At 38.8% G+C, this 26,914-nt stretch overlaps 1 protein-coding gene across 1 annotated transcript in view; it reads right to left on the bottom strand.

Moving 5' to 3' along the window:
- The window catches only part of lingo2 (leucine rich repeat and Ig domain containing 2), a 500,513-nt gene that overhangs the window by 346,383 nt on the left and 127,216 nt on the right, over nucleotides 1-26,914 (bottom strand). The window contains exon 2 of the mRNA XM_057849645.1: nucleotides 26,830-26,873. The gene's annotated coding sequence lies outside the window, so the exon portion shown is untranslated. The remainder of the gene's footprint in view (nucleotides 1-26,829; nucleotides 26,874-26,914) is intronic.

The raw sequence follows: 26,914 nt of genomic DNA, 5'->3' as shown, positions 1-26,914 counted from the left end.
ACTTGACGATCTCTCATGACACACTAGTGAGCCGCAGCAAGCCGGTTGAAAAATACTGGTTTAAAGAACATGTTTTGCAAGTTAAGAAGTTCATGAAGTGGGATGCTACTTCTCCTCCTGGGAGGCCTCTGTGAGAAAAGTTTTATGAGCAAAAAATCGAGTAGATATTTTTCTACTCTCGTCTGTGCCCTTTTTTACCCATTGATTCATTTCACTACTTATTTTTTGTCTGTGTGCATGTCTTTGTGTGTTTGTGTTTCCACAGCAGCAGCGACGCATTATTAGGATGATTCATTGGCTTCTGACGTGCTTTCATCTTAATGAAATAATTTTCCAAAGGGTGCTCTGACCCTCGTAGCAGGAAAAAAAAAAACTGGATAAGAAAAAACAACACTCAAGTAGCACATAATACGGACATAATTTTTTTTTTTCATTCATACAGTGTTTCAACTTCATGTTCATGTGTTTATTGATGTTTTTTAATCATATTTACGGTATATAATTTATATTCATGCATGTAAAATAATATGATGAAGCTATTCTATTCCTTTAGTAAAGTCCAAAGCAGTAATAGTGCATTCAGAACACGTTTGTGCCTCATTGTCTTTCTTATGTGGATAATCTATTTAATAAACAGCAGAGCCAGTTGTGATTTTTAAGCAATAAAAACATACATGGTGACTCATCAAATTATGCAACTGTGCTCCATCAGCAAATATGAATACTCAAATGTTTCACAAAAGGTATCGATACTCAGCTATTTGTTTTTGCATGACAACAGGTCTCCCGAGATGTGATATTATGGGGTAAATTTGATTTTTTTCATTACTCTTGATAGTAATGGAAGATATTTTTGCATTTTCCTTGTTAACTCATTCACTGTTAATGATTGCTCATTAGTTGCCAACCTCTGACTTCCAATAGATTGGACGTATACTACCGTATTTTCACGACCATATGGCGCACCCAAAAGTCAAAACTTTTCGCCAAAATGTACAGTGCGCCTAATAATGTGGTGTGGCTATTGTGTGGACTGAGTGCCAAAATTTGTCTGTCTGTCTGTCTGTCTGAGCAATTTTTGAAAAGGCGGAAGTGAGAGACGTATGAGAACCTTAAAGGGAGAATGTTGCGTGTGATAGGGGGCGTGGCCCCAGAGGTGGGTAGAGTAGCCAAAACTTGACTAAAATAAGAGTAGCGTTATTTCAAAATAAAAGTACTCATATAAAAGTAGTAATCCAAAAAATGCACTCAAATTACATGTAAAAAACTATTTGGTGAAAAGAATACTCACGTCATGAGTAACATTGTGAGTAATTGCTTAAGATGTTTGTTTTTTTTTTTTCAACAATGTGTTGAGAAAAAAAAAAAATACCAAAATTGTTATTATAGTACTGAATTATAACATATTACATAACCACATTGAAGTGCCTATGACAGAAAAAAGCATGTTTATTTCATATTTCTCTCGGTATTTTATGCTCCTGAATGACCGCTTGGATGTGCGTGTAAGCGATCGTTTTATTTGTCCTTTTTGAGGAGGAACGCGAATGTGACTTCACCCGGGTCAACATCTCACAATGCAGCATTGCTTTATAGCAGAGGTCACCAACTCCTGTCCTCCAGGGCACCTATCGAGTCTGTTTTCTATGTCTCCCTCCTCAAACACACCTGAATAAAATATTCAGGAGTTTTATTAGGCTTCTGGAGAGCTTGCTGATAAACATGCATCTGATTCAGGTGTGTTAGGCTCGGTTCGGGTTCGCATGTCAGCTAGCCGTCACGCATCCTGGTTTGTTTACGCTCTCCGAAGCCGGGGCAGGGAAATAACAAAAGTCGGACTAACACCGGTGGCATAAAATACCATTTGGGACAGGAAGAAGTTGCCAGTTTTGACCATTATGCAGTAATTTTGCCCTGTTGTACTGAATAAATGCATTTTTAATACCGTAATTTCCCGAATATAACGCGCACTTTTTTCCCCCCAAATCAACTTGTAAAATCATGGTGCGCATTATAAATAGGTACAGGGATGGAGACAAAAATATAAATTTATTATACTGTATATGTATAAAGACCGATTTTTTTTATTGACACGGCCATGTTGTGTTGAAGAAACGTATGCGTATATGGAAGCAATGTCTGCCTCACATGCAACCCGCGGAATATAACTATCTTTCCGGCTGTTCCCTCAACAAAATACCTCCCCCCGGGAACTATACAACGTGCCAACATAAGTTCCTCCGGTGAATTCTGTTATAACTCGCTACACGGTAATACTTCATTTTGATTAGTCGAATGATTTCGTCTGTGTTAAATCCGGCTTTTTTTCCACTCTTCATAAAGCACAGAATTTAGTTTCTTGAACTAATTTGAGTCAACATTTATTGCAGCTCTGCAACTCGGACCGTAACAAAAGTAACACAACACAAATTTTATGTGTCCGTCAACTATATCTGTCCCTCGGAAAACTCAAATCCAAATAACAATAGTTCCGATTGTTACATTCTAGTCAACAGCGATGCGCTTTTCTGATTTCCGACCTAAATCACCACTTTTATTTTACCGTATCAATCCATGGAAGAAATATTTATTCATTATGATGAAACAAGTTATACAGCAGCCTTTAAAAGAAAAGAAACATCCGTTTTGTTTTCTCCTGGATTCTGGTAAGTTGAAGAAGTTGTCAGATCATATTATTACCGTACATATTGTCAGTTTACGGTAATGTTTTAAACTACCAATGTGCTATGCTTGTGCTGTGTTTCACCAGTCAGTAAAATGACATTTCTGTATCTGTACACAAGCGCTGTTTTCTTGTATTCTTCTATTTATTGGCGCTAAATGGGTGCACGTTATACACGGGTACAATAATTTCCCCTAGATTTTACAAGTAAATTTGGTGTGCGCGTTATACACGGGCACGCCTTATATTTGGGAAGTTACGGTATTTCAGATTCCATTTAGCAGAAGACTTATTTGTCATGACAATACAATTTATTTAGCAATTGGGGCAAAATACTAAGACAAAAAGAATATCCTGCAAAGTGCAAACATATTGGAGTAGAGAGATTGGAAAAGTGATGACATTTTGCTCCTCTCCGTCGTATTTTTCTTGTTCTGAATCTTCTCTCTCAATGGGCTGAATTCTAAATCAGCTGAAATCGTGACCCTGCCTACGTCATCCTCCAGCTGGGGACGCTAGAGCGCTATATTGAAAGGAGCGGCTAAATGGCAGATTAAAAGACTAATTTCTCGTCATCTGCGCGATTCGAGAAAAAAACAATCTACAGAAATGAAGCATTATTCGTCCAAAGCAGGCGTCCCCATCTGCAGGGCCGCGGACCGGTACCGGTCCGTGGCACATTTGCGACCGGGCCGCAAAGAAAAAATAATTTAATAACGACCGCATTCTGGCCGAATTAACCCTGTGCCCCTGCTTAACACACCAATATATCTGTTTACTCTAGATATAATACTACGGGATAGATTATGATGGTGTCATAGAAGTCCATTGATTGGACTGCTAGAAGTACATCTTGTTTGTGTATCTAATATATCTATGTGGGCTTGTCCTCATAATAGCATATTACTAGACCGCGGCTCAGCACATTTGTTCCTGGAAATAATTAGCCCCCACACGAGCAAAGATAACAGGAAAACAGACGTCTTTGGAAATATTTTTACGGCGAAAAGGATATTTTGTACGGCGAAAAGGGCACCTGACGAGTCTACAACCTCAAAGACCCACGAACTGCAAAGGAGTGGATTCGTGACCCGTTTGTGAATAAACAGAGATCGCAAATGACGGCGACCTTATTAAACGTACATTTGAGACAACAACTCTACCGAGGTTCTGGATTAAAGTCATTCTGGAATATCCTGACATCACGACAAGAGCGTTGAAAACCTTGCTACAATTTCCAACATCGTATCTTTGTGAAGCGGGCTTCTTAATTAATGTTTAACGACAAGGCGAAGTCGTTAATGGTGAGCGCGGTGTGCAGCTGTTGTGTGAAGTTTACATGGCAGGATGAATCTGAGGAGAACTTTTCTACAAGTCCTTCCACGATCAAACGTAAGTTAATATTCCTTTCTTTCAAGAAAGTTTGTAGTGTTTACTTTGGAATCGCTGCATTTGCGCATTTTGCGGCTATTTTTAACGTTACGCGCATGCGCAGAACCGCATCGTTGCAATTTTTGATGGGTTGCAAAATTTGTCAGAACACCATTCCGTGAAAAAAGACCCAAATAACACCGGTCCGTGGTGCAAAAAGGTTGGGGACCCCTGGTCCAAAGAGCATGCGTGCCCTCTAGTGGAGAAAACATTTCCTATTATGAAACTAAAAAGATCATATCTCCGGTTTTCCGTGGTCAATCGGTGCCAAATAAAAACTAGGAGAGAAATCAAAATCCACGCTTTCGAGTCACGTTGACAGTGGCACTTTACGTCAAATACTTCATTTTTTTACGGTGCTTTAAAGACGCCTTGTGATTGAAAAGGCCAGCGTGATCATAGAACAGCACGCTTGAGTCCGTTTGGTATAATGAAATCATGTGATTTCTCATTAGTGAAACAGGTAGTAAAATCTAATATTAAAAGAGGAAAAATGTAACAACTAGTGGAGCAGAGTGGAGTAAATGTAACTGAGTAAATGTAACGTATTACTACCGACCTCTGAGTGCCCCCAGTAACATTTGAGTGTGTGCGTTAAGCTGAACAGCATTGGTTTTGCGAAGAACCCTTAAAAAATGGCATCTGTTGCGAAGAGACATGCTTATGAAGCCCAGATCAAAGTCAAAGCCATCACCTATGCGAAACAAAAATAAACTGCCACCTATAGTGATTTTTAAGTGGAAGACGCTGCCTAAAGAAAAGTTTACGGCTGGAGTCATTGTGAAGGCCAAACGAAAGTGCTGGATGGATGTGGAGAAGATGAGAAAGTGGGGGAAGTGAGGGAAGTGAACGTCAAGCGCCGGATGGTTATTTCCATGCGTCACCATCCCTGCTGATCTGTGACTCCATGTGCTCCCATATCATTCCCGCTGTGAGAAACCAAGTGCAACTGATGAACTCGGAGCTTACAATCATTCTGGGAGGCTTGACGAAGGAACTCCAACTGTTAGACGTTGGTGTAAACGTAGGGTGACCATATTTTGATTTCCAAAAAAGAGGACACTCAGCCCGGCCTCAAGATACTTGAATTTTTCTCCAAGTTTACTCAAAGATGCCTATATCACTTTAATATATTTAAAGTGTGCCCCCTCACTCTGGATGGAAAAATGCAGTTTGAAAAAAAAAAAAAAAAATATATATATATATATATATATATATATATATATGTATACTAGGGCTGTCAAACGATTAAAAATTTTAATCGAGTTAATTACAGCTTAAAAATTAATTAATTGTAATTAATCGCAATTAATCGCAATTCAAACCATCTATAAAATATGCCATATTTTTCTGTAAATTATATATATATTCTGTAAAATAAATTGTTGTAATGGAAAGATAAGACACAAAAGGGATATACATTCAACATACGGTACATAAGGACTGTAGTGGGCATTTCACTCTACTGTCATTTAAATCTGTCTATGCTGTCCTCACTCCGAAGTGTCTACTTTTTCCAAAGCTAGACAGCTAGTGAACGACGCCTTAATAATTAGACTTCTTCCTTTTTCATCTGATTTATCAATAAAATGGCCTCAAACCATTGTCCTCTTTAGACCGTCGTAAAACTACAAAAAAAAAAGTACACAAGCATTGCATTAGCAACAAAGTTATGAAATGAATCGTAATTTATCGCAATTCAAACCATCTATAAAATATGCCATATTTTTCTTTAAATTATTGTTGAAATGGAAAGATAATACACAAGACGGATATATACATTCAACATACTGCACATAAGTACTGCATTTGTTTATTATAACAATAAATCAACAAGATTACATTAACATTAACATTCTGTTAAAGCGATCCATGGATAGAAAGACTTGTAGTTCTTAAAAGATAAATGTTAGTACAAGTTATAGAAATTTTATATTAAAACCCCTCTTAATTTTATCGATTTAATAAAAATTAAAGTAATAGCTTGCCATTGCTGATGTCAATAATTACACAATGCTCATTGTGCTTAAACCCATGAATTCAGTCGCACCAAAGCGCCAGCAGAGGGAGACAAAAAACACAAGTAACAAGTGCAAATGACACTGTGCTGTAATTTTAATCTGTTTGAGCGGGGCATGTGCGTTAATTGGGTCAAATATTTTAACGTGATTAATTTAAAAAATTAATTACCGCCCGTTAACACGATAATTCTGACAGCCCTGATATATATATATATATATATATATATATATATATATATATATATATACACACATATAATGCAGACCCATGGAAATGTAGTCCAGTCAATACACATATACACAGTAGGCTATGTTCCAACTAAACATTTTTATAAATTACTAACACTACAATTGTCCTTGACAAATTGTTATTCCCATTCACGATATTGTCATTCAATGTTCTAGATTGCACACAAACAATCACTGAAATAAACTGGCAAACTATTCAACCAGCATGTTTCCAAACGTAGCAGATCAAAAACTATGTTTCCCATAATGCCTAGCGTGGTTTAGCTAACTGATAGCTAGCTGAGGCAAAAATCAAACTTTGCTATAAAGGTTTGCCATCAGCAGCAGCGCAACGATGCGACACCAAATGGGATTTTACAGTCAAAGCTTCGACAAAAGTCAACAGTTGCCATTGTATACATATTTATTGTAAAAAACTTAACTGGGCAGGTGTTGTGGCCAAATCGTCAACCCAGTAGATGGCAGTAATGCCTCATGATAGGGGTAAACTGCCAACAAAAACAAGAACTACTACTTCCCTCTATACTACTAGGAGCCATATCATCTCAGGCAGGCGCTGCCACCCAGCGGCCGGAGGGATTCTCTTCAAATTGGTCCCGTGAAAAATCATAAAAAAACGGACATTTTTATGAATTTATAAAACCCGCCCGGACGACGAGGATACGACGTGAAAGTAGGACTTGTCCGGGCAAGAGAGGACGTTTGGTCACCCTATTAAACGTGGTGTTTGCGAATGATTCGTGGATGCTTGGGCTTAGGTGTCCGCTTGCACTGTTGTTCGTGCTTTTGCCAAAGCCGGAATCATTTCTGAGAAGGAGGAGACGCATGGCAAGGAGACTGACTGACAACGACGAGAGGGAACCTGTTTTGTTGGATGGAGACCTAGCCCAGCTGTTCAATTCATATGCAGAAGATGAGGACTTTGATGGTTTGTGGCGTGATTAAGAATTATGTGAGTACTTTGGTTCTTTAATAACGTACCATTGAACTCAATTTTGCTCCCTTGCCTTTTTAAAAGCAAAAATATGCTAGTGCTAATGCTAGCGCGAATGCTAGCATATGTTTTTTATGCGTCTACCAATGCGGTGCGCCTTGTGTGTTTGTTAAATACAAAATTATCACCCAAAAATAAGCCTGCGCCTTTTAATACGGTGCGCCTTATGGACGCGAAAATAAGGTACATGTTTTATTTAACTCATTGGCTAGTCCAGTGCATCTTAAATATGAATAAATTCTGTTTTATTGTAAACGTTGGTGGTTGAACATTACAATCGAATGCACCTTATAGTCCAAAAATTACAGTCTCTGTTTTTTAGGTCTATTCATGAAAGACAATTTTTGAAATTACATAAATTTTGACGATGAACAACTTATGTGAGCAGCAAAATGTCTTTTCTATTGCTCCAAGAGAAACAAGCTATACCAACCTCTGGTAATAATTGTTTAAAAAAACATAATAAATAAATAAGACAAGAGTGCGTGCAGCGAGCAGTTGAGTCGGCTCCTATTTCACCAAGTTGTTTTTCTGAATAATGACTGCGGCCCATCTGCCTCCACACTGCAGCGCACTCGTAAGAGCCTCTTCTGCAATCATACCCAATGCTCTGACAAGATACCCTTGGCCTTTTCCTCCCAGGCCAAGGCCCTCTTTGCATATTTATTTAACATGCTCACACAGTTAATTAAGCAACTACAATAAAAAAAAAAATATATATATATAAATATACAAACTTATTCAACAGTGTTAGACCCATGTTAGATTTCCGTGGTAACACAATGGAACTTCATGTTTTCGGTTGTTGCTTAACCCTTTAACACCTAAGCCTATTTTGGCCGAATTTGAATCCATTTGATGTTGCCTTTATATTTCAAAGAAAAAATTGTTTACAATGGCCTCGTTGGGTCCCTTTTTTCAGGACACCTTGAACTTCATGTCCAAACTGTTGTTTTCTTCACTGACCAATTATAATCCACATTTTGGACCCAAAAAAAAACAAAAAAATCCCAAAATCTTTTTTCAAAATTTGTCAATTTTGATGTCCCATTGACAACCAAACATGCTCGACCAACCGTTTTGAAGCTTGATAATATTTATTCAACTTGTTAGGATAAACATTCAATAGAAAAAATTAAGCTTGAATAGTTTTATGTTTGACAATTCAACACAAACAGCAGGTATGGTCATAGGCGTTTTTGGCCTTTACACATACTATGGTCAAAACAGGTTAAATACAGTGCAAAATAGTGAGGAAAAAAATTATATACTGTATATCATCTAACACAAAAAGGGTTTGGAGGATATCTCTTTCTGAAGTTAGGTATTATACCCATCACCTTATCAAAAGTATATACGTACATGCAATCAAGCTTCTCGAACACACATCTCCATAAAAATTGAAAAGATTATAGTGAAGAAAAAATATATATAACATTGAAAAAAAGTATTTTAAAAAATATTGACAAGTAGTTCAGTTCAATTCAAATTTTTCAGGCATGCGACTCAATAAAGTTTTTTTTTTGTTTTTGTTTTTTTGTTTTTGTTTTGCGCACTCAATAAAGCTACTTCTTGAACAGGTCATGAAGCTGCGTCGCACACAACGTCACACGGCGTACTCTTTCGCCGTTTGCGCGCTGCTGTCACTTCTACTCGCCGAGACGCCAACTCATCCCAAGAAAACAACGACAAATACGGCTCATCTTCTTCCTTGAGTTAATGAAATAATGCATTAGCTTGCCCTAAATGTAGTTTTAGATTCATTCTACACGTTTCAAAGTCGCTTGCTCAAACCAACCGGCCGTTGCTTGCTTCGCATGCCTCCCTTTCAATAATTGGCGACTCGCTCGGAAATTTATCAAAAATGATACCGAAAGTAGTATCAATATGGCACTGAAATCGGTAACAGGTAATCGTAAAAAATAACTTGCAAATGCATAATGTATTTTTCGAGATGTAGTTTCCATACCATTTTTTGGCTCCTGATACAGATTGTGTGATATCAACCAAAATTGATGCTGTACCAATACCATGTTTTTTGATAAATTTTACTTGTTTTCTTTGAAATACCAAATTACTGCATACTTACTTGAATGTAAAGTTAGCAGGGGATGCAGTGTAGCATTTTATTTGCATGCTTAGAACAGACTTGATCGTCAACTTATATCACTTCAAAAGCTAACGACAGTGGTACTTTTCGACAATCCTTTCGACATTCGACGTAAAATTGGATTCGTAATTTGTCTCGACATATGACGGCATACTCAAACTACGACAATTTATGACAGCATTGCAATTTCATTGTTGTCCCGCAAGACGGACACACGGTGGATTTTCTTTTGAGAGAAAATAACACGGGTCCTGAGAAAGTGCAGGCAGTGAAAAAAGGAAAAAGGCAATGCGCATGGTGTGTGCGTCAGTGAACCTGCTCGACAATACAGCCGGAGTATGCCTACGATCTCGAGGACAAATATCATTATTATTATTATTGTAACATCCGCAAGGAAGTCGCCAGTTTTGTTAGGTTTTTAATCATTTATTTCAGAACTCATGCAACACAACACGGCTACTGTCCGCTGTAGCCGGCGCCAACAACATGAAAAAAAGTAAAAACTTCCCACTCTACCACAGCTCTATCTCTCTCGTGTGTCACACAGTGCGTTCTGGAACAGCATGCAAAACACAACAGCCACATTAGAACCGGATTCATTACATTATTATTATTGTCATTATTATGATTTTTATTCATGATTTATTTGTTTTGCTATGTGTAACTGTGTAAATGTGTAATTTTACCAGCAGTATTTATTAAGGATTATTTAAATTTTTGGGCTGTGGAACAAATTGACCCCTTCAGACCTGAGCATGCTGCTGAAGGACATGACACGTTCGCGTCTCTAAATCAATAAATGGCGGAAAACACTCATTTGATATGAAGTTCCGCTCTAAGACCCCCAATTTGGCCAAATTTCAAAATTGTCTGATATGCATGTGTGATACATCATTGGAAAGCTTAAAATCTCAATTTTCTAGCGAAAGAAACATTTTGAACATGAGGGCATTAAAAAAAAAAAAAAAAAAAAAAATCTTTTAAACAGCAAAACCATAACTGGAGGCGAGAGCATGCGAGAGCAGAATTAAAGACACCACAAATTGCTTGTTTCGATCCAAAAGCTGTGTCAAGACACAGCTGTTAATGGCCAAAGCTGGATTTTTTTTTTTTTTTTTTTTTTATTTTATGGGTGAAACAAATTAAGTTTAACATTAAAAAAGACCAATAAAAGCGTGAAATATCCCCGACCCCAAAAATTACAAATTTTGTTCTGGTAGTTGAGTGAGTAAAAATCAGCGATTTTTTTTTTTTTTTGCCCCGCACAAAAATGCGGATCTAAAGGGGTTAATCGAATTATAATGTATTCTTATGGGAAAATGCTGCTCGACATACGACCATTTTGACTTACAAACTAGGTGCTGGAACAAATTAAAATTCCTATGTCGAGGTACCACTGTATATCATTTACTATATTGCAAAGAATCCACATTATAGAGTTTGCTACTGTTGAGCTCTGCCCACCGGCTGTGCTCAAACACATTGACAGCGATCCATATGAAACAATCCCGCCCTGCAGGCGCTCAGGGAAGCGCACTTAACAACATCGATATGTCGGCAAATGAGACACAAATATCTGGGAAGTGTTTATGTCTCCTTTAAAAGCCACTGATTGTCACTTCAGTCAGTCAGCAAACAAAGGCGTTATAATTTCTTGATTTTGTTGCATTTACTTGATAATACTTACCATCTGTTTCATTTTGAGTAAAATATGTTTTTGCCATGCCATTTTGTGCATGTCAACATTTAAACATCTGCCTGCGTTGTAGAGCTGAAATGATTACTGGAATAATTAGAGTAACTCCATTTTAAAAATTGATCGAGGAATTTTCTCCGCCTCGAGGAATCGTTTAATTTGCCAGCTCTAAGCATGACGTTTTGCCCGGACTACTTTTAATGCGGCACAACGCATTGACGTCACGTGCGTACAAGAAGAAGACATGTTATGTTTGATTTAAACCATGCATGGATATAGAGGTAATGAAGAAGAAGCCGACGATAGCGAAGAGAAAGGCACCAAGAAAAAGCAGAAAATGTCAAAAGCATGGGAGCATTTCAAGCTGGACACCAAGGTGAACACTGTTTCCTGTATTCACTGTAAAACAGCACTTGCATAACACCAGTGTTGTAATGTATGTTGTAGTGTTGTAATCTGATTACTTTCTTTCAGTAACGAGCAATCTAACGCGTTCATTTTTCCAAGCCAGTAATCTGATTAAAGTTAATTTCCTCAGTGCCTGTGCGTTACTATTTTGTTGTTGACTCATACTGTATGTAGAATGAAGAATACTGTTGTCATGTACGAAGAGCATTTGAATCTGCATCACATCTCACGTTTTCTCATCGGAAAAAAAACGGGTCACGTGTATTACCATGCGGTGTGCGCGCCGTCTGCCACATAGCCTGGCTACCTATCAGGATGCTAACAGTAAAGTAGCCAGAGAGATACAACAAAGTGCTGCATTTGCTCACTGGAGATACAGCCATTACTTCACATATTCGTCCAGTAAAGATGACAAAAATATCTCAGTGCGTTGCAAACTCTGCGCTGGCTCAGAAAGACTATCGACCGCTATATACTCGACATCCAATTCAACAAGGAAACACTTGGAATTACAGCACAACGCGTCGTGAAAAAAACTCGAAACAAAGCCGACAGGTAACGAGACAGCCATCACTTCTACAGTTTGTAACCAGCCTTTATAATATGTGTAATTATGTACATTTTATAGTTAGAGTTTGTAATCATAGGCGGAGTTTTACATTTGTGGGACTGGGGGGGAAAGCATGTTGAAGACTGAAACGAAAGTCAAAAGTTTGGACACACTTCATAATGTTTGCGTTTTATATATTTTCACTGCTATCGTAAATTCTCACTGAAGACATCAAAACTATGAACGAACATGTGGAATGGCAAAAAAAAGTGAAATAACTGAAAACACGTTTTGTTTTCTACATTCTTCAAAGTATCCACCTTTGAGTATTCCACCATTTTGATACTGTTCAAGTTCAATCAACTGTTATAGTTGTTGTTGGTAGCGTTTGAAAGCTTAAGTTTAAAGAAATTCTAAATATCCATCTTGCCTCCTCTGGTGTAGTTTTGGCTAAGCAAAGCAAAGGATAGTCTCCAAGGTGCTAGTCACATGATCTGTTGCTGTTACAGGCTTTATTTAATCTGTAAAAAAAAACAGTGCTGTAGATTGACGAGGGTGTAAAATAATAACATAACCAAGCTGTCAATTTTACCTCAGTAGTCACTGATGGATGGAAGCACTGGTGCCTAATGTGCTTCAATACAGCAGGTATCCTACATTTATTCTAAACTCTGCAAAAACATCTTATCAGGACTTACAATTTAGACAAAGTTAAAACTTAACTAGAACTTAAAAATAGCTTGACGCAAAGGGAAATTAAATTGAAACACGTGGGAAAAACTGTTAAGTGACGTGTGTGAGCAAGCGTGAGGACATCTTTAGGTAAGAAATACGATGTTTTAATTTAAAAAAATAATTTTTTTTAATGTTTTTTGAGTGAAAGCAGTGAATTTATTTATTTTTTCCTAGCCACATCTGAGATGCAATTGTTTGTTTGTTTGTTTTCAACAATGTGCTAAAATATATACATTGATTGTCTAAAAATGGTTCAATATAAGGTGAAATGTCATGTTTTCTCATGTACAGTGGTATGAAACAATGTCTGAACCTTTTGGAATTTCTCACATTTCTGCATAAAATCACCATCAAATGTGATCTGATCTTTGTTAAAATCACGCATATGGAAAAACAAAAAAAAAAACAGTGTATGGTTTAACTAAAACCACCCAAACCATTTATAGGTTTTCATATTTTGATGAGGGTAGCATGCAAACAATGACAGAAGGGGGGAAAATAAGTAAGTGAACCCTCTGCCTTAGGAGACTTAAAGAGTAATTGAAACCAATTTTTACCAAACAATTTAAGTCACGGATGAGTGGTTTAAAGCTGCCCTGCCCACTATAAAACACACACCTGGTATCAATTGTCTTAATGAGAAGCATTGTCTTATGTGCATCATGGCTTGGTCAAAAGAGCTGTCTAAAGACCCGCGATCAAGGATTGTTGACTTGTATAAAGCTGGGAAAAGATACAAAACCATCTCTAAAAGTCTGGGTGTTCATTCAGTCAGAGAAGTTGTCTACAAATGGAGAGAGTTTGGCACTGTTGCTCATCTCCCAATGAGCGGCCGGCCACCAAAGATGACGGCAAGAGTTCAGCGCAGAATACTCAGAGAGGTAAAAAAGAACCCCAGAGTGTCTGCTAAAGACTTACAGATATCACTGGCACAGTCCAATATCACACACACATCAACTGTATGTAAAACTATGGCCAAGAATGGTGTTCATGGGAGGACTCCATAGAGGAAGCCACTGCTGTTTAAAAAAAACATTGTTGGTAGTTTAATGTTCGCAAAAAGGCACTTGGACACTCCACAGACGTTTTGGCAAAATATTTTGTGGACTGATGAAACCAAAGTTGAATTGTTTGGGAGTAACACACAGCATCATGTGTGGAGGAAAAATTGAAAAGCTCACCAACATCAACACCCCATCCCCACCATGAAGCAGGGTGAAGAGAGCATCATGATTTGGGGCTGTTTTGCTGCCTCAGGGCCTGGACAATTTCCAATCATTAATGGAAGAATGAATTCAAAAGTTTGTCAGGATGTTTTGCAGGAAGACCTGAGGCCGTCGGTCAGACAGTTGAAGCTAAAAAGAGGATAGATGCTGCAACAAGATAATGATCCAAAACACAGAAGTAAATCAACTTCAGAATGGTTTCAGAAGACACAATAGACATTCTGGAGTAGCCAAGTCAAAGTCCAGACTTGAACCCCATTGAGATGCTGTGGCATGACCTAAAGACAGCAATTCATGCCAGATATCCCAGGAATCTGACTGAACTACAGCAGCTTTGTAGAGAAGAATGAGCCAAGATCAGTCCCGATTGTTGTGCCAGACTGATCTGCAGCTACAGGAAGCGTCTGGCTCAAGTTATTGCTGCCAAAGGGTGGGCCACAAAATATTACATGTGATGGTTCACTTATTTTTCCCCCCTTCTGTCATTGTTTGCATACTATCCTCATTAAAATATGAAAACCTATAAATGTGGTGGTTTTAGTTAAAGCAGACACTGTATTTTAATCTGTGTGATTTTGGCAAAGATCAGATCACATTTGATGGTGTTTTTGTGCAGAAATGTGAGAAATTCCAAAAGGTTCAGTTACTTTTTAATATCACTGTATATTTGTAATTGCTCTTTACCTAAAAAAAAAAAAAATATGTTCTATCCGATTACTCGATTAATCGATGGAATTTTCTGGAGAATACTCGGTAACTAAAATATTCCATAGTTGCAGCCGTAGTGCATTGTTTTGTGACCTTCAAATTACAAAAAAACAACAACATAAAAAACAAGTCAGTTTGTCCAATCATCCATTTTAGTCATTTTCGAAATCTGGGAAATCTGAAATCGGATATCTCTCATACCCAATATATCCTGAACTGAGTGTATCGCCACACCTCTTGAATTGACAGTACCTCAAGTTCCAGGGTGTTTTTCAGTCTTTACAAAATGAGACAATCCCCGTTTCCCTGGAGCAATACCGCCCTGCACCCCCCAAAAGTGAGTCTTTAGAAGTATCGGGATTATTCCTTCTGATAATCTCCCCGCCTCTCCAGCGTGTCAGTCATTTGTCAAACATTCCCATTCTTGCTGTCAAACTCGGCTGAGTTCCGTGGCGGGAATACATGTTGAGCGACAGGAGAGGGATCATGAGGAAAACACTCTGAGGAAGTCAAAGACGACTAATGACACACCCCACATAGCCTTTTTGTGACTAAATGGTGTTTCAAGGGCAAAAGATGGAATTTGGTTTGGTTCAGTCAGTGCAAATCACTGAACATTTGCTTAACAGACAAAAGGTTTTATGTTTGTGCTCAAGATTTCGACACCCACATAACATGATTATTTGGAAAATATAACTTTCAGTGCTTACTTATTGAATTTTGCACTATAAATAACATTTCTGGTTTAACATTTTTATACCTTAATCCATGTCTCAACTGTGTTGTCTCTTCCGATTGTCTCAAGAGGCAACAAAGTGTGTGTAGCACTTTGTTACGCGGCACAAAGATTACAAGCAAAGCAGCAAAAGCAGTATCTGACTCATTGGTGGGAGGGAGTCACTTAAGAGTCAAGAGAGAGAAGCAGGGAAAAAAAAAAAAAAAAGAACACGAGCCGTAATTCCAGCGTGTCCGATCAATGACATCGATCGTTTCTCCCCCTCGCACGTTCACTCCTAACTTACTGCTGGGAACTATCGTCAGTGGCTCTAACACCAGCTCTTAGCGTACTTCCTCCTTCTTGCATTAACATCACCGTCACGTCACAGAGGGACTTGAAACCGATAAAGTCGACATGGTAAAAAGAAGAAGACAGCATAGAGTGCTGTTAATAGAGATTAATGGCTAGAATGCTAAGCTAACTATGGAGTGTATTGGAAGTTGGGTAGACATTATGGGTGTGACATTATATCGATATGATGGAACGTACAGTGGGGCAAATAAGTATTTAGTCAACCACCAATTGCGCAAGTTCTCCTACTTGAAAAGATTAGAGAGGCCTGTAATTGTCAACATGGGTAAACCTCAACCATAAGAAATAAAATGTGGGAAAAAACCCCCAGAAAATCACATTGATTTTTAAAGAATTTCTTTCCAAATTAGAGTGCAAAATAAGTATTTAGTCACCTACAAACAAGCAAGATTTCTGGCTGTCAAAGAGGTCTAACTTCTTCTAACGAGGCTCCACTCGTTACATGTATTAATGGCACCTGCTATAACTCATTATCAGTATAAAAGACACCTGTCCACATCTCAGTCAGTCACACTCCAAACTCCATTATGGCCAAGACCAAAGTGCTGTCGAAGGACACCAGAGATAAAATTGTAGACCTGCACCAGGCTGGGAAGACTGAATATCAATAGGTAAAATGCTTGGTGTAAAGAAATCAACTGTGGGAGCAATTATTAGAAAATGGAAGACATACAAGACCACTGATAATCTCGCTCGATCTGGGGCTCCATGCAAGATCTCACCCCGTGGCGTCAAAATGATAAGAATGGTGAGCAAAAATCCCAGAACCACACGGGGGGACCTAGTGAATGACCTACAGAGAGCTGAGACCACAGTAACAAAGGCTACTATCAGTAACACAATGCGCCGCCAGGAAGTCAAAACCTGCACTGCCAGACGTGTCCCCATGCTGAGGAAAGTCCAGGCCCCTCTGCGGTTCGCTAGATAGCATTTCGAAGATCCAGAAGAGGACTGGGAGAATGTGTTATGGTCAGATGAAACCAAAATAGAACTTTTTGGCAGAAACACAGGTTCTCGTGTTTGGAGGAGAAAGAATACTGAATTGCATCCAAAGCGCACCATACCCACTGTGAAGCATGGGGGTGGAAACATCATGCTTTGGGGCCGTTTTTCTGCAATAGGACCAGGAAAACTGATCTGTGTAAAAGAAAGAATGAATGGGGCCATGTATCGAGAGATTTTGAGTGAAAATCTCCTTCCATCAGCAAGGGCATTGAAGATGATACGTGACTGGGTCTTTCAGCATGACAATGATCCCAAACACACAGCCAGGGCAAAAAAAGGAGTGGCTTTGTAAGAAACATTTCAAGGTCCTGAAGTGGCCTAGCCAGTCTCCAGATCTCAACCCCATAGAAAATCTGTGGAGGGAGTTGAAAGTCCGTGTTGCCCAATGACAGCCCCAAAACATCACTGCTCTAGAGGAGATCTGCATGGAGGAATGGGCCAAAATATCAGCAACAGTGTGTGAAAAGCTTGTGAAGAGTTACAGAAAACGTTTGGCTTCCGTTATTGCCAACAAAGGGTACATAGCAAAGTATTGAGATGAACTTTTGGCATTGACCAAATACTTATTTTCCACTATGATTTGCAAATAAATTCTTTAAAAATCAAACAATGTGATTTTCTGGGGTTTTTTCCCCCACATTTTGTCTCTCATGGTTGAGCTTTACGCATGTTGACAATTACAGGCCTCTCTAATATTTTCAAGTGGGAAAACTTGCACGATTAGTGGTTGACTAAATACTTATTTGCCCCACTGTATAACACAGGTTCCAAGAAGGTCAGAGTAGGTGGTGAAAAAGGAAAAACTTGACATTTACCATTGAAATTAAGCTGGAAATGAAAGAAAAATATGAGTGTGGGCTGCGCATCCGTGAATTGGCTCAACAAGAATGACTACGATCTTGATAATCCTTCTCTGACCTTCGTTAGCCAGTCTTTATAAGTTAAGGTGTCCATTATTATTGTGGTAACATCGCCAAAGAAGTTGCCACCTTCATCAGGTTTTTACCATTTATTTCAGAATTTGGGCAACACAAGACGCCTACTGTCCGCCCCAGATGACGGAAAGTCTCCAACAAAACATAAAAGAAAAAGTTCAATCTCTACTGCACTCTTTATCTCACTGCCACACGGTGCATTCAGGTACAGCACGCAAAACACGTCCGCCACATTAGAACCCGATACGTTACATTATTACAGGAAATATTATATTATTCTGTTTTTTATTAATAATGTATTTGTTTAGCTCTGTGTAATTGCCATTTGTAATAGTACCAGCAATATTTATTCAGGTCAGGATATAGTGTAGGTTTTTGGGCCGTGGAACGAACTGATGGAATTATAATGTATCCTTAGGGAAAATCCTGCTCGACATACGACCATTTCGACTTACAAACAAGGTCCTGGAACGACTTAACTAAGTATGTAGCGGTACCACTAGAGGCGTAGCAAGGGACCGGGACTTGGAGCAATAGCATATTTAATAAAAGTATAATAACGCCTCGGTCTCATAGGCTACGTTCATACTACAGGTCTTAATGCACGAATCCGATTTTTTCGTGTTTTTCCGACTCGAGTGAGGAATTAACTTGACGCATAGGCTACGTTCATACTACAGGTCTTAATGCACGAATCCGATTTTTTCGTGTTTTTCCGACTCGAGTGAGGCATTAACTTGACGGTCTGAACATGACAAGTCGCATAGAACTGGACCATTTCAAATCCGATCTGGGTCACTTTCGTATGTGGTTCAAATCCGATCTGGGCCACATTTTTCCAGACTGTCGCGGCGGTCTGTACTGTCCATTCTCCGGAATCGGAATTCATGCACTAATTACGTCAGCAAACAGCAAGAGGCACGAAGGACGGCAGCGATGCAGGCATTATCGCCTAGCTTGAACTCTGCTTTTAAGCACGAAGCGGGCTTGACCACAGTCATAAAAAAATAAAATGAAGAAAAGGATAACCCTGTCAATTTTTTATTTTAATTCTGTGCGCCGAATTGGCAATATTTCATTAAATTGAATTGAATTGAACACATTGCCGAGTCGGGGCAAACTGACGCACCCACGTCATTTCACGCACACACGTCAAGGCTTATGTGTGTGCGTGTATACGTTCTATCAGTCCATATAAACTTTGAAAATAAAACTAAACATGGATTATTAATGTCTGTTATTTGTATCCTCTTTTTAACAAGAAAAATATGATAATCCCTGGAATGACAGCCAACATGTGTGGTCATTTGTTTTGATGCTTCAGCGCATGCGGGTCGTCTTGCTCAGAGTGTGTCGGACTGCAAATTAGTGTGCATGCGTAATACTTGAATGGTCTCAATGGTCGAAGACAGTCTGAACGGGCATGCCAAAAAATACAGATATGACAAAAAATCGGATTTGTGCATTAAGACCTGTAGTATGAACGTAGCCATTGAGTCGCATAGAACTGGACCATTTCAAATCCGATCTGGGTCACTTTCGTATGCGGTTCAAATCCGATCTGGGCCACATTTTTCCTGACTGTCGCGGCGGTCTGTGCTGTCCAGTCTCTCAAACCGGAATTTATGCAGCAATTACATCTTCAAAAAGCGAGAGACACGCCACGGTAGCGGTGCAGCTTTGCATTATTAGCGCCTAGCTTGCCTTGAACACGGCTTTTTAGGAAGGGTCGGACTTGACAACAGTCATTAAAAAATAAAAACGGGTTGAGGATGAGCCTGAGAATGATCAGTTTTCTGTCTGCTCCATATAAGCAATATTTCAACATTGCTTACACGGCCGAGAGTCGGGGCAAACTGCGCGTATGTGTGTGTGACATGCACAGACAGTGCGTGCATGCTATCGATCCATATACTTTGAATATAAGCCTAAACTGGGATTATTTATGTATGTTATTTGTGTCTTCTTTTTAAAAAGCAAAATATGATATCCCTGGAATGACGGATGACAGCCAGCGTGTGTGGTCATTTGTTTTCATGCTTCTGCGCATGCGGGTCGTCTTGCTCAGCGCGTGTCGGACTGCGAATTAGTGCGCATGCGCAATACTTGAATGGTCTCAATGGACAAAGGCAGTCTGAATGGGCACGCCAAAAAAACAGATATGACAAAAAATTGGATTCCTGCATTAAGACCTGTAGTATGAAAGTAACCATAGAGCGCTTTTAGGCTACGTTAGGACATAAAACTACAATAACATAGTACACTCACCGCTGTCTTGTTTCCTTTTCTCCTCTTCTGTTTTTTTTTCTTTCTTTTGTCGCTTCAAGAAGGATAGCTTCTCTTCATTTTGGATATACACCAATTAAAAAAAAGCCAAATCGCCACTCACTCTCACTTTGAGTCACGTGGGGGGGGTACAGCGAGTGAAGGGGCCCCTTCAGGGAACTCAGACACAAGGCTGTCACTGGCACTTGTCGCTGCAACAGTGCAGTAAAGCTGCGTGTGCTAAATCTGTTGGCCTTCTGGGGGCCCCTGCTGGCTGGGGCCCGAGGCAATTGCCTGGTTTGCCTATTGGGACGCGACGCCCATGGGTACCACTGTATATAATATACCATATTGTAAGATAATTGTTATCATGGGCCTTGTAAACCGGAAATCGTATCGTATCGTGAGTACCCAGATATTCCACCCTTAGTGTACAGTTCGGTTTAAGAACTCCTTTGTGTTTAAAATCCAGGGGTTGTATTTTAAGGCAAACTCAGACTACAGAATTCACCCAAATGAGCACCAAAAAGAAGCAGGTATCCGTGAAAAACATTTTTTCATGTGCGGAGTATGGTGTTTAAGTTTGAGGATTCAGCTGGCTATACATCTATTATATCCGGAGGCAAAACAAACTGACTTAAATCCAAAATATAACTCAGCTATTTTATCTTTGAAGAAGCTGCATTTGTTGAAGTTAAGGGTTTGTACTTTTTGACAAACTAAAAGGCAAACACCTTGCAAAAAGCTACAATCAGAGTCAATTATCCTAGACAGATGGTCGACACTAAACTTAAAAGCATTAGTTGCTGACGCTCTTTATTGTAGGCAGCACATTCCATCAAAATGTGCTCATTTGGGATTTGTTTTTCCATCTACACTTATGCCTCAGGTTTTCTTGTTGAAGATTTAGCATTTCACATTAGTCTAGGATCCCTTTAAAGCATAAGCATTTTGCTTATGCTTTAAAGGGATCCTCTATTTTTAAGACAAGTAATTCTTAAAAGAAAAATGTTAGTATGAGTTATAATAATTTGATAATAAAACCCCTCCTAAAGTTTTTGTTTTAAAAAAGTTTGTGAAATTATTTTAAGTGATAGGTCGCCATTCTTGTTACGTCGCAGTGCGTGATGTCACTGGCCCTGAATGCCGAAATTCCAGCTTGTCACCCGTTAGCTTTCCCAACATGTCGTCAGTTCTGCCCTTCCTATTTGAACCAGATCTGAAAGGTTAAGAGCAGGACAGCACTGTCGGTCGTTCACAAGACGAGCTTCAGGGAAAAATGCGTGCAGCGAATACCTGATAAGACAAAAGTTGGGCAAAACTAGTGATGCGAGAGTAATCAGTGTATGCTGTTTGGAACGAGAGTGTATGCAGTTTGGAACTCAGATATTCAAGGTAAGCATATTGCGTTTTCAAACTTATCCCAATATAATTACAGTATGTAGATTGTTAGCATCCAGCGCTGTCGTGTGCTTTACATACAGTACAGGAAAGAGCACACTTTGTGTAATCCATGTCTTGTACATTGTGACGCGTGGTAGCTAGGATACGTGTATAAAAATACCAAAAAGGGGAGAAGCTTCCACTATGCACATTTATTCACAAAAAATAATATTTCCACCTTGACCACTCTTCACTCGGGAGCTCAGCAGTACGCAAACAGGCATTCCCTGAAGAACTCCAACATTGTTGTAAGGTCCACGTCAGAGTCACTGTCGTCACTGTAGCGTGCCATAGTGCTTTAATTATTTAGTATGATTTGGGGAAAACTCCCACGAAGAATAGTCAACATAAAAGATAGCAATAGTAATCCAAATCCGCGTTTTTTACTCACTCGATAATCCAGGAATTAGACCGATTCCATTGCACTGTCGCAGCCGCGATCAGGCCGTCGATTCCACAAAATAGACTGATCCGAAAAGCCGCTGTGGGACCGACGAATCAAAAAAAATGGACAGATCCGAAACCAATATTACAGACGCTGTGGGACCGTCGGATCCAGAAAATAGAAGGATCCCTTACTTGACTGAGGATCCAGGAAAAATGTTCGGGCGCCAGTTGTAACGCGTGGTGGGTAGGATACGTGCATACAGGGACCAAAAAGGGGGAGAAGCTTCCACTGATGCACATTTATTTACTAAAATAATAATTCCACCTTGATCACTCACTTCACTCCCCTTGTTTCCATTTGACTGGAAATTGCATGCAAAATCAGCACATCGTGGCATTTTACTAAGCGAGTTTAGGCAGCAAAACGCAATTGTTGTACACGCTACACATCTGGTAACATCCCATTTACGTCATCACTGCGAGCCTGCAAAACATGGCGCCAACTATCGGTCAAAACATGGACTAAATATGATAAAATATTGCCATTGATTCAACATTTTATGTGTTTCTAACAACATATTTTAGTACAAGAGAACAATTGTGGTTTATAAGAGCCTACATGTATTTAGGTTAGAGGATCACTTTAACAATAACCCGACCAATGGAGTCAGGAGTCAAAAGTGGCGGTGACTATTCCATGCCATCGTTGAATCATTTCAATGTCACACCTTTGTCACACCAGCAGAAACACCTTTGACTGGTGAAGTTTTCACCTTACCTAAAACTCATCCCACCTGAGAGTGCATCTGAGTGTGTTGACGACAGCAAAACTGCTGTTACTCCCACTCTCACAAGTGAGATATGTGTTTTTCCATCTTAAGATGTCTTTGAAGGCTCACAAGCTTTCTGGAAATTTACTGTAGAAATATATCTTGGCGCCAGTAACTGCAGGCTGGGATACCATCAACGAGCATACACATTCTGGCCTTCTCCCTCAAAGCCATCAGCTTTTACAAGCGTCTCGTAAACCTCGAGCAGCGTATTCGCCATTTCTTTGATTGATTTCGTCGTTGTTGCTGATAAAAAATAAAATAAAATGAAAAAAAAAGTATCAAACACCTCTGGTACACATTCAGAAAGGTAGATGGTGTTAATTAACACATGCAGTTGAGGATAGCAACGCTCACTGAAGCCGCCAAGCAACACCTGAACTGCATGTTTCACTGTGTTATGTGTTATTTGACAAAAACAGAACATCTTTAAGAGGCTTTTGGAATTGTGTCCCCGGGCCACCATTACTGGGCCGGCGTAATCGAAGCTTTGTAGCTAGAGGAGAATGCAGTGCAGCAAAATGAGATTTAAGTCGTAACTTAAAGTCGAAAAGAGAGCTAGAGAGAAAGTGAGTGAGAGAAAGAAGTAAGGGGGAATGTAGAAAATAGTTTGGACTATAAGGCATACTTGAAAATAAACCGCACCAAGCAAATTTTACATGAAAACTAGGCCTAAAAAATATTGGAAAAAAAACTATCATTGCGATTTTTGGGGGGGGTTGTGGCATAAGCGGAGTTTAAGGGGGGCCAGGGGGTCCAGGCCCCCCCAATGGCCGGAAATTGTCATTGCATGTAATTGACTTTCCTATATATAGATATAGAAGTTGTAAAGCAATAAAACAAACAACAAAAATGTATGAAATGAACAAAAAACTATTTTCATAATGGGTCAAAATGATTTTTCGAACAGATCATGTGACGAGCACCTTAGACTGTCATTTGCTTTGCATATTTAAAAAAAAATAATAATAATAATTAGGCAATTTTATTTTTCAAATGGTTTTTTTCTTTGTTTGAAAATATATTTTTTTGATTGAAGCAACTTTTGGGGGGATTGAATGATTTAGACACAAATGTCACACAAAAAGGATTGCTAAAATCAAAAACTTTTTTAAAGGAAAAATTAAGTGTTCAAATGCAAATATTTGAGTCAAATATTTTTTCACATTTAAATGCTTTTTTTCTATGATTGAAATATTTCTTTTTTTGGTTGAAGTGATTTTTCTTTTGAAAATATATTTTGATCTAACATTACTTCAATAAAAAAAAGTTGCTTCAACCAAAAAAAAAAAAAAAAATTGACTTCAATCAAAAGAAGCGCGGCGCCTTGGACGTCAAGACATGCGTCGGTTGCCGTGGCAACCACGTCCCAGCCACGAAAGATGACGCATGAACTTGACCGCCCAAACCTGCCACAGAGGGAGGATCCCATGACAACACCCAGACACACCTTCCGCCCGGCCCACTCCACTGCAGGTTTCAAAAGACTGAACATTTAGCGAACAACGGTCGCTTCTCGGGGACATTCCGATGTATCTGTTGTTTTGTGGACCTTGGATCTAACATTGCCTCTCTGTCGTCTGTATTGACTTGTTTTTTGACCATTGTCGACGAATAAATTGTCAACCTGTTCTCGGTGAGCCTTCTTTAAACCGTTCAAAATGGAGTCAGTACAAAGGGTTAACACCGGAATGAACGCGTGGGATTTTGGCCCCTCCCGGCCGACTTGCTGGGGCTGTGCCAGCGAGACGCCATTTGGTTCGGCTGTCGCTGTTCCGGCGGCTTGGCCGGTGGGCCGAATTCCTTCAGTATATTGCCATACTCCACACTTCATCAACACGCCGTAGAAGTTCAGACATACAAAATAAGGAAACTCATCTATAATAAACACTGTAAACGTTAGCATTGCTACATTGAGGCTAGTGGGGGAAAAAAGACAACCTACTTTAGCCTGCTATAAAACATTGGCAATCTTCTCCAAAACGCAAACTTGCGGTTAAAAGGTGGCACTTCTAACATGAAAAATCACTGGTTAACAGCATTTGCAAACGAAAAAATGAGGGGAAAAAAAATCTATTACTGACACCACATGCAATGATAAAGTGCTTTTTTGCAGAGTGTAAAGCTTATGGTTAGCGGTTTAGCCAACATAATTCTGGTGAACATTTAGAAATAAAAGCACGTCATGTTCGTCATATAAGAATAGCTTTAAAATGACACACTTTAATAAAAAATCTGATTGGCAATGAATAATTATTATAATTATTTCAATACTGTTATTTATAGTAGTAGTATTATTACTATAATATTAATACTAGATATGTTTATTTTTTTAAGAATTTTTAAAAATCACGTTGGAAAGGCGAAGTCAGTGTTCTGAATCCGTTTACATTCCATTTTATTTTACACAAAAAAAAAATTATATATATTAGTCGACTACCGGTAATCGTAAAAATAGTCGGCTGACTAATCAGGAGAAAATTACTCGATTGGGACAGCCCTACACTGGACTAAAGGATTGGACTACTCAAAAAAATACTTCATACATATTTCAATACTACATAAATAAAATACCCAAGATTAAATAAAACGATAGAAGTCAAATCATGTGGCTCATTTAAACCAACTTCAAACTCTTTAGATGAGTTTATCACTAGTAGATTCACAATCCATTTTTTTTCGTTCAAGCAATCAATAGCAGATAATGAGTTAACAAGGAAAATGTGAAAATATCTTCCATTACTAATAAGAGGAGTGAAAAATGCAATTTACTCCGTGACACCACATTTCTGGTGATTTCTGGTCAAGCGAAACCAAATAAATGAGTATTGATATTTTTACAATCAAATATTGTATCAGTATACGACATTTCAGTATCGATACATCTACTGTTGAAAATTTTGGCAGCCCTTCTAAAGACATGCAGCTCATTGGCCAGTAAAAATCCATATACAGTATAAGCTGTGCTGGACTTCAGGGTTCAAAGTGGGGAAAAAAATAGTTTGTAGTCTGAAAATTACTGTAGATTATCGCAAACTATATCGTATCGGGAGGAACCTAGAAATGCTTTAACCTTGGCTGGCTGATAATTTTATTTTATGTGGGTGGGTTACTGTGACTGAATGAGTCGGCTGTGTTGGGTCAGATGTGTTCTGCATGGGAACACAAATAATAAATAGTAGGGCTGTCAAACAATTAAAATTTTTAATCGAGTTAATCACAGCTTAAAACTTAATCGTAATTAATCGCAATTCAAACCATATCTAAAATATGCCATATTGTTTTGTAAATTACTGTTGGAATGGACACAAGACGGACATAAACATTCAACATACTGTACATAAGTACTGTAATTGTTTATTATAACAATAAATCCACAAGATGGCATTAAAATTATTAACATTCTTTTTGTTAAAGTGATCCACGGATAAAAAGACTTGTAGAACATTATTTTTTTTTTAGATATAGGAATATTATTTTTGTTGTGCTTTCACTAAATGATACTGTAGCGATTTAACTGTTCCGCCCAAATGCATGATGGGAGGTTGGGCAACTATGACAGTCAGTGGTGGCTGCAAATTGTATTCATTATGTTCTGTGTTGTGTTCAATTAGGCGTGTTAAGAAAAAGATTGTCTCCTGCTCTGCCCAAATGCATGATGGAATGTTGGGCAACCATGACTGTCAGTAGTGGCTGCAAATGGTATACAATATGTTCTGTGTTGTGTTCAATTAAGCATGTTAAGAAAAAGATCGTCTCTTGCTCTGCCCAAATACATGATAGAAAGTTGGGCAACCATGACTGTTAGTAGTGGCTGCTAAAGCTTAAGCCAATAAAAGGCTGCCTTTTTGCTCTCAATGTGCTAAAACGGCATCATTGTAAACTGTTTGAGGCAACGCATGCACGGAATGACCCGTTCATGCGTTAATTACGTCAACTATTTTAACGTGATTAATTTAAAAAATTAATTACCACTCGTTAACGCGGTAAATTTGACAGCCCGACTAAATACAAATACATTTATTACTCAAAAGCATACAATTGAATCAAGATATGAACTTACATTAGTGGAGATCAACGAAGGGATGATGGCTGCCCTGAACACGTCTGAAAGGCAAACAGAGACACATCCGTTAGCAATAGCAATA

This window comes from Corythoichthys intestinalis, chromosome 11 (assembly GCF_030265065.1).
Source record: "Corythoichthys intestinalis isolate RoL2023-P3 chromosome 11, ASM3026506v1, whole genome shotgun sequence".
NCBI classification, from domain to species: Eukaryota; Metazoa; Chordata; class Actinopteri; order Syngnathiformes; family Syngnathidae; genus Corythoichthys; species Corythoichthys intestinalis.
Note: the sequence above shows the minus strand (reverse complement) of the source record. Positions and strands in the feature narration are given on the sequence as shown.